The sequence below is a fragment of the Cryptotermes secundus genome, unplaced genomic scaffold, assembly GCF_002891405.2.
Source record: "Cryptotermes secundus unplaced genomic scaffold, Csec_1.0 scaffold446, whole genome shotgun sequence".
NCBI lineage: Eukaryota > Metazoa > Arthropoda > Insecta > Blattodea > Kalotermitidae > Cryptotermes > Cryptotermes secundus.
The window spans coordinates 1,881,314-1,889,392 of record NW_019731271.1 but is presented as its reverse complement, the minus strand read 5'-3'; the positions used below and the strand labels follow the sequence as shown (position 1 = coordinate 1,889,392).

At 39.9% G+C, this 8,079-nt stretch overlaps 1 long non-coding RNA gene across 6 annotated transcripts in view; it reads right to left on the bottom strand.

Moving 5' to 3' along the window:
• Positions 1 to 2,190: 2,190 nt before the first annotated feature.
• The window catches only part of LOC117282507, an 83,717-nt gene continuing 77,828 nt past the window's right edge, over positions 2,191 to 8,079 (bottom strand). For all 6 annotated transcript variants that reach the window (XR_004513262.1, XR_004513264.1, XR_004513263.1 and 3 more), the window contains 2 exons: positions 6,904 to 7,065; positions 2,191 to 2,483 (listed from right to left, as the gene is read on the bottom strand). This is a non-coding gene — a long non-coding RNA (uncharacterized LOC117282507). The remainder of the gene's footprint in view (positions 2,484 to 6,903; positions 7,066 to 8,079) is intronic.

The window sequence follows — 8,079 nt, the reverse complement described above, 5'->3', positions numbered from 1 at the left end:
GCGATGNGGTTCTTTCCCCGGGGATAAAGCGGGCGGGGCGTAAAGCTGACCACTCACCTCCAGCTAGTGCCAAGATCAAGAAAATGTGCATGCATACAACCACTCCCCATGGCGTAGTGCTTAATTAGTTAAGGACAGGGACAGCTTTACATTTTAGTATTATTACTATAGCTACTACTACTACTACTACTACTACTACTAATAATAATAATAATAATAATAATAATAATAATCTTACCCTATTTTTAGAGCTCACTTAGGCCTCTAATCAGGCCTCATGCTACCAAGCACCCATGAGGAAACTCTGTGTAATGCAGTGTGCATTACGCCCCTCCAACCTTGTTTCAAATCAAAGAAGAGAGGAAGGCGATGAAGATGAAAGCCTCTGTTCTTCGATGCTGGTAATTACTACCTTCAACATGATGAAGAACAGCGTGAGATATATGATGACAGAGAGAGCAATTTACGGGATTAGTGAGATTGAGGAAGTAGGTGTAAGGTAATTTGTGAGGGGTTAGGATCTCAGAAACCCTACTTCCACAGACTGTGCCATATCTCTCACTTGATGGTTAACAGGCGTCCTAAAACGCAAGTATTAGTGGACGCTGTTCCAAATACTTATGCTTTCCTTATTCACCACCAAACGTAATCTCCAATCTCTGTAGGACTCGAGAAAGAAAAATGACGATTGATAAGCAGATATAAAGATATACGAATGGATGGATAGGTAAGTTGCCCCTGTGCTTAATTAAGCATCACGCCTTGAAGACAGGGTCCGTTCTTAATCTCGGCGCTAGAAGGAAGCGGGCGCTCAGACTCATGCCCTGTCGCTTTACCCTGGGGGAAAGGGCACCCATTTGTTAGGAGTGTCGGTGGGCCCCACAGTCCGTCTGGAGGCTGTGGAGAAGAAAGAACCTCTTACCCCTACCTGAAATCGAACCACGAACAACCGCATTCGAGCGCGTAGTCTAATCATTATCCGACTAAGCTACTGAGCGAATATACGTAGAGGAAGGAAGAAAGAAAACAAGGAGACAGAGGAAGATCAACTATGTATTCAGACGAAGCTGTAGGTGTAAAGGAGAGAAAATATTATGCAGCAAGAGGAGCAGACTATGTGTTCTCCGCGGGGCAAATTACCTGACAGTAGAACCAAAACATCCCGTCCGATTTCCGCGCTGCCATTAATATACTGTGCTGCAGGTTGTGATATTAACAAGCCCATTAAAGCTTCCAAAAGTGTTGAAGTGTCTTGGCCTGAATTTCCCAGCGGCACACTACTTCCGACCCTGCTCCTTCTGTTATCTGGCCATCAATATGGGAGCACAGGCTGTTCGAGAAATATGTATCCTATGCTGCAGTAGTCCGCAAAACATAGTGGATTATTATAACTCGTCGGAATGACGCCGACGTTTTGATTTCGTTAATGGTGAAATCTCAGAAAGGATGTATATTTGTGAGACATACAAACAGCAAAGGAAAGCATAAAAATGCATACAGAATTCCTTTCCTGTTATGCATATTTCGTTTTTGGGTGATTAATTCAAGGAGGACAGACACCGTGACAAGTATTAAGCAAAGAAACGCAATAAATTGACACAAAATTTGGCCTCAGAAACCTCCACCATCACAATATCCTTACGTTCTACCTTACATGAAACCATTTCAATACATGTCACACGTCTGAACTCTGCTTCTCCAAGATGCCTTTTAGTATCTTCCTTGCGTCAACTCTTACGGCTCCCAAGAATTCTCTTTTCCTTTAGGTTTTGCGACTAAATTTATTTTCTGCGTTTCTACTCTTCTCTATGCGAGCTAACTGTACAGCACAAGATATATTTATTCATTCTAATAATATCTGATAACAAGTGCAAGTCCTGACGCTCCTCCTGTCAGCAGCTTCTCTTACACACCCAATATCTCTCAAGTACCCTCAGCACATGTCCTCCCCTTACGGCGAACTACTCTTCTGACACGCTTCGGAATTTGGAGAGAAGGTAAAATGGTGGAGATTATTTTTTTCCAGATAGAATTTCATGGCCGAAGAGTCCGCCATTTCCTTTTTTTTAATACAATATGGGTTCTATTTCGTGTATATCTCGTACTATCCCTTGACGTGGTCTTCTAAGTCGCTTTACAGCTGAACAACATTTATGTTAGAAGTCATCACTATTGGTAGTGGCTTACCTGATTGATTTTTTTGGGAACCTCCTGCTTCGGTAGCGCAACCGACGTGGGATCCTCTTATAAAGCCTCGGCACGGACAAGGTAGAAAACACCGTTTCCAACAGTTCCCTTATTGCTGCGTTCCTGTTCGTTGCTGCGGAAATCAGCTATCACGTGTTGTCTATCGGGCCGTTCCCTTTCAAAAGCCATTTCTTCTGGTCTCATTATTCTGGTTCTCAGGTGTCATGTCAATATTCTGTTTTGTGGATAATCAGACTTAAACACTGAGAAAGACAGATTACAGCAGGTGTATTCTTCTGAAACACACAAGTTTTAAGAATTTTCAAATTATTTCCTCGTTCTCATATTAGACAAATGTCAATTATATTGGTATATCGAAAGAGAAATCGACACTTGCAAAGACGGTAAGAATTTACAGAAATAATGATAGAAGAAAGATCATAAAATATTATTTTGAATTGTTGTCCACTAATAAGGAAAGACAATGGTAAACCCCGCAAACCTTGAACTGAAAATTGCATTATGGAAAATAGCATAGCTGAAGTGCTGATATATTAACATGCATGCTTTAATTAACTTCGCCGCAATGCTTGAGATAATATATTTTTTTTGTGAATTTCAGTTGTAACTCTGCTATAGCGAATGGCTCCCAGGTCCCTGTGTTTGGCGTATTAATTGCCTTATATCCAGCCTTCTAAAGCTTGGTGCTATTGAATGGTTATGTCCCCCTACGAATTAGAGCTGAAACTTACAAAACCACTGTATTGCCCTAGCAGTTCCACAGTCCACTGTTAATGCGAAAAGACTAATGGAAAACATGCAGGTAGCATTTGTACTAATTAGCTCGGTTAGACGACCACTGTTTATGGACCGAATGCGAGAAAGAAGAATAACCCACCTTCACGCAGATCCTATCGAATTTGTCTACAGTGATTTTATTTTTCGGTGTAAAATATTGCATTTTACTCCTCGAGGTCCTTCTCTTCTAGGGGCCGCGCCACAGCTCAAGCGGTTAGTCGCTGGTTTCCCATCGTGGCGGCCCGGGTTCGATCCCGGGTCTGGTCAAGTGGGATTTGTGGTGGACAAAGTGGCGCTGGGGCAGGTTTTCTCCGAGTACTTCTGTCTCCTCTGCCAGTCTTCATTCCACCAATTGCTACACAATCACCCTCACCTATCATCTGGGGCTGGTACAATAGGCCAAAAGTGGCCGCAGTACAAGGGACTTAGTCCCACCCCACTAGCAATAAAAAAACTCTCTTCTTTAATTTTTTCAGTATTCTATTTCTAAACTATACCGAAAGTCGAAGAAATTATATAGTTTCATGCAAAAGAAATGCACGCACATGCAACGAAAAGCATGCAAGGAGTAATTCTCTTAAGGTCTGTGACAGTGGTTTACTAATTATTCCAGTATCGTACAAATATTATGTTTTTGGACATTATCCATCGTCTTGTCCGTATCTAAAAACCGCCCTGTTTATTTTTCAAGACAACGTTTCGGAGGCTGGATTCTGTCTCTGTCTTCAGGTGAAACCTACTCAGTTGGGTCCAGTCGAAAGAGCTAGTCGCTGTCTCCGGACCTATCTAAAACCTGCCTGTTTATTTTTCAAAGCACAACGTTTCGGAGATTGGATTCGGTCTCCGTCTTCAGGTAAAACCTATTCAGTTGGACCCAATCGATAGGTAATGTCCAAAAACATAATATTTGTACTAATGTACCATCGTCACAGACTTTTTGCTCTTACTCCAGTATTTTGTTTGATATTTTCAATTGCCAGATATATATTTCATATTTCCAACGTTTTTGGAGTTATTTCTACTCCTGCTTTCAGATTAATGGTTTTAATTACATTACCAGTAGAACCAACTCCCAAATCCCTCACCCTGCGATCAGCCATTTCCCAAAACACTGTAGATACTGATATACGGAAAGGGAACAACTAGGGTAATTTTTAAGTGAGCGCCCATCACCAAGTATCTTAACAGTGACGAAATCAGAATCACTAAGACCGGTGGGGCATGTGAGAGATAAGAGAATGATCGAATATTTTAGTCAGAAATTATGGAAAAAAGTCACATTGGACATGTAAACTTAGTTGTGAATGTTAATAGCAAAATGGACTTAAATTCGATAAAAGCGTGTGAACATGGGCTAGAGGCGAGTTTCTGTGAAGGTGATGATGAACTTTCGAGGTTCATAAATGACTTGGAATGTATTGATTAGTTCGTCGACTGCAAACTTCTCAGAAAAGTCTCTGCTCCATGGAGGTAGTCATTTACTTTGGTTAGTTAAAGATAATTCCCAGAGCACAATGAAGTATGGTAATTCTGTCTTAGTCTCCCTTAGCAAATCCCATGTATTGTAAGAAGAAGTTTGCTAACCAACTCCACCACAGAACATGTTACCTTGCACTTCAATTATTTGTAGACTAGCGAGAGATTGTAGCAGCTTTGTTTCTCTCAAACCTACATGCACACGACATTTCACGGCTTCTGCTCACCCCCTGGCTAGGCTGCCTAATCTCAAGTGCTGCTTACGAAGCGAATGGCTTTCTGTCTTTACACATTGTCCGTGTTTTGCAGTAAGAAGTCTACCCGGTGTAGTGTAAGTTATACAAGCCTTATATAGATAAAGCATTTTGGAATACGTATGAAGATAAGGATGGTGGAGATGTTACACAGCGAAGATTTTTCGTAATTTATTCTTCTCATCTGATACTGCTAAACTGCTTAATTCAGGAAAGATTAATAGGGATATGTGGCACGCATGAAGAAGTGAGGAATATATAAAAAATTCTGGCCGGGAACCCTGATTGTGAGAAGCAACTTTGTAGATCACATGCTCAAGTGGAATGGTGAATGAGAGAGACTGTACTACTCAGTTACTTATCTTACCAGAATACAACAGTCAGCTTAGCGGATTCTCCACCTGACTGTAATCGAATTCTATCCAAATCTAAGTTATATGTATTAACGTTTTGACATTTCGATGGATAAAATCTTACAAACCTTGATATTCAGTACTTTCGAAAGTGGTGTGTAAAAAATGTATTAACGTATTGCTAGAAGGGCTCTTTATTTTTCATAATCTTATTAACTTCAACTACAATGTCATGTAAAGTAGTAGTTATAAGTTACAGAATACCAAAATTATTATTTTACCAACAACTTTTAGCTTGCACTCCAAATACAAAATTTAATCGAAATACGTTCAGTAGTTTTGATGGTAAAATATGCAGAATATTTTGCCTGGAATATTTATTCCAGGCAATTTTTTTTATAAAAATTTAAATTAAAAATTCAAAATATCTCCAAAACTTGTCTTCGATGACGCAGAATAACGTACTAGTGTGCATGTCACTAAGTAGCTAGGAATATTAACTGCAGTGTAACGTGCCACAACACATGTCGATGCTGAATGCGTTAAGTTGGTTTAATGTAAGCAGGCAGTTGTCATGCGGACTGATACAGTGCCTCGTGTGGTTTGTCAGAAACAGACGTAGTCCCTGGAGCAACGTCACTCACAGTCAATCACATCCCTCTCCAGTGCCCTTCAAACAATATACAGCCGGCATGAACATGTATTGGAACAAAGAACTGATAGAAACGATACGTTATTTAAATTCAGTACATATGCGAGATGGATATGTAATTATTCAATCCTTTCCGCGCTAAAAGCTAGACATTTCGCTAAACACGAATAAAACGTTTCACTCTTGATCTGAGTAACTTCTGAATTCTGCAAGGTAAATTAAATTCCCCTGTCATCTCTTTTCAATAAAGCCAATAATTTCAACTTTTTATCAACTGAAACTATTATCTATTACATCTATAAAGAATGGTGTGTGTCTGTATGTTTGTATATTTCCACACTGTGGCACCAATTCGACTAAGTGGCATAGTGGTGGAGGGCCTCCCAGGGAAGGTTTACTCACTTGAAATACCTTTAAAATTTTGGAAACTCCAAAGAAACATTACTCTACTTACTATTGGATTGTGAATTTTTTCGTTCAATATAGGTGAAGTAAGTAACTCGCTCACCTTATATGTCTCTCTGTTATAATTGTGGAGTTATTTAACTTCCAGTTCTCCAAAATAAATTGAATTTTTTAAAATTTATAAAAACGCTAGAATTTACATTTTAATTGATTAGTTAATTTCCTTACAATCCTATTATATTATATTATGTACCAGCGCTCTTGGCCTCCAGAAAGATTCCTGGCACTCATTTCTGCCAGAGGCTGAATCGGCCCCAGGGCCACAGTGCGGCTGGAAGGATTAGGAAAACTGAAAAATCCAATTACCTCATAGGAAATCGAACCTGCGACCTTCCGGCTTGTAATATAATGCTTCAACCAACTATGCTACCGTTCTTCCCAGAACTTCTTGTTTAATAATTGACGCTCTTCAGGGCTTAGTACAAACAGTCTTAAACATTAGAATGATCGTGGATGACGAATTGATATAAATTATATTTAAAGAGGTCGTGGTCTATTTCAAGGAATATAACAGGGATTCTAGGGCAGAGCGGGGAAAACCATGAAGAACCTTTGAAGGTGTAACCAGTGTCCCAGTAGATACTTGAGTTCGAAGTTCCTGGATATGATCACGAAGCGCTAACCACTGCATCGTGTAGTTCAGCGATAGAATCGCTTTCCCAGACCTGTCATTACTATTGGTAGGTACCTTAGAAAACAGAATCATATTCTAACTCACCAGATAGATCCAACCGGATTACAAGAAACGTATGGGGTCGGTTGCTCGATTATTAATCAAAATGGCCACAAAATCGAATCGAGACCGTCAATAAAAAGTCGACTACGGAGGTAGCACCTGTCACCGGCACAATATTTATCGGAGGCCAAGCCTGGACGCCATCTGTAATGTCAGAAAATGCAATGTTAGCTATTAATTAGTGCTACAAGATTGATGAAATGCCAGCATGCCGTGTACCTCCCTACATGTGGCCCTGAAAGTTCAGTTTCCTCCTCAGTGGATGCTGAATATTGCTCAGCAAAATATATTAGCTTTTCGTAGAGTATGCATAATAAATTTAATAAAAGTAAGGAAGAGACATATCTTCTGGGATATAGCGCCGTGTAATCGGTTGAAAGTCAACAGACGTTTCGGAACAGCATATCGATCTTACTTCAGGATTGAAGAGTAAGCCAAGCAAGAGACCAGCATGAAGTAGACTGCTGTCTGCTTCATGCTGGTTACTTAACCTTCAGCCTCAAACCATTCATAGATACAGCTTAGTTTAAATTGTGAGCTACTCAGCTACATAGCTTAAGCTCTTAAAGAGACGGCAAGGAAAATATATTTTAGCTATATGCCTATTTATTAGTTTTCATTTTAATTGGCTCAAGATATGGACTAGTGGTAAGAACTGGTGGTTTCTCACGAAGATATCTGTAGACTTACATTAACCGACAAAATGAAGTTATGTAATGCTTGTGAAGAGTGGTGTAAGGTGGGTGAAATATCACTTACATAGCCTGCTTACCCGTGTAAATATTCATTTCGCCCCTTTCTATGATAACATTCAGTAAAATAATCGTTCTGCATTTCCACTGTAAACATAATTGCTGAAAATCCAAATACGGATTTAGCGACTGAGAGACTACGGGGGAAAAGCGTGAAAAGGTAACTTTATAACACTTGGAAAGGACAATTCGGTCAATTCTAGAATATCAGCACCATATATGCTATTTCACAACAGGAAGAAATTACCGTCTTTCACGTGGATTAGCAAATGTAGCGCACTGCAATAAATAGACAATTAATTATATGTAAGATTTGAGGCTTTCACGGCGGTGACTATGAAGAAAGCAGTCTTCTGGGATTTGGCACCGTGTATATGTGGTGTTAACCGACGTTCCTCCGAAACGT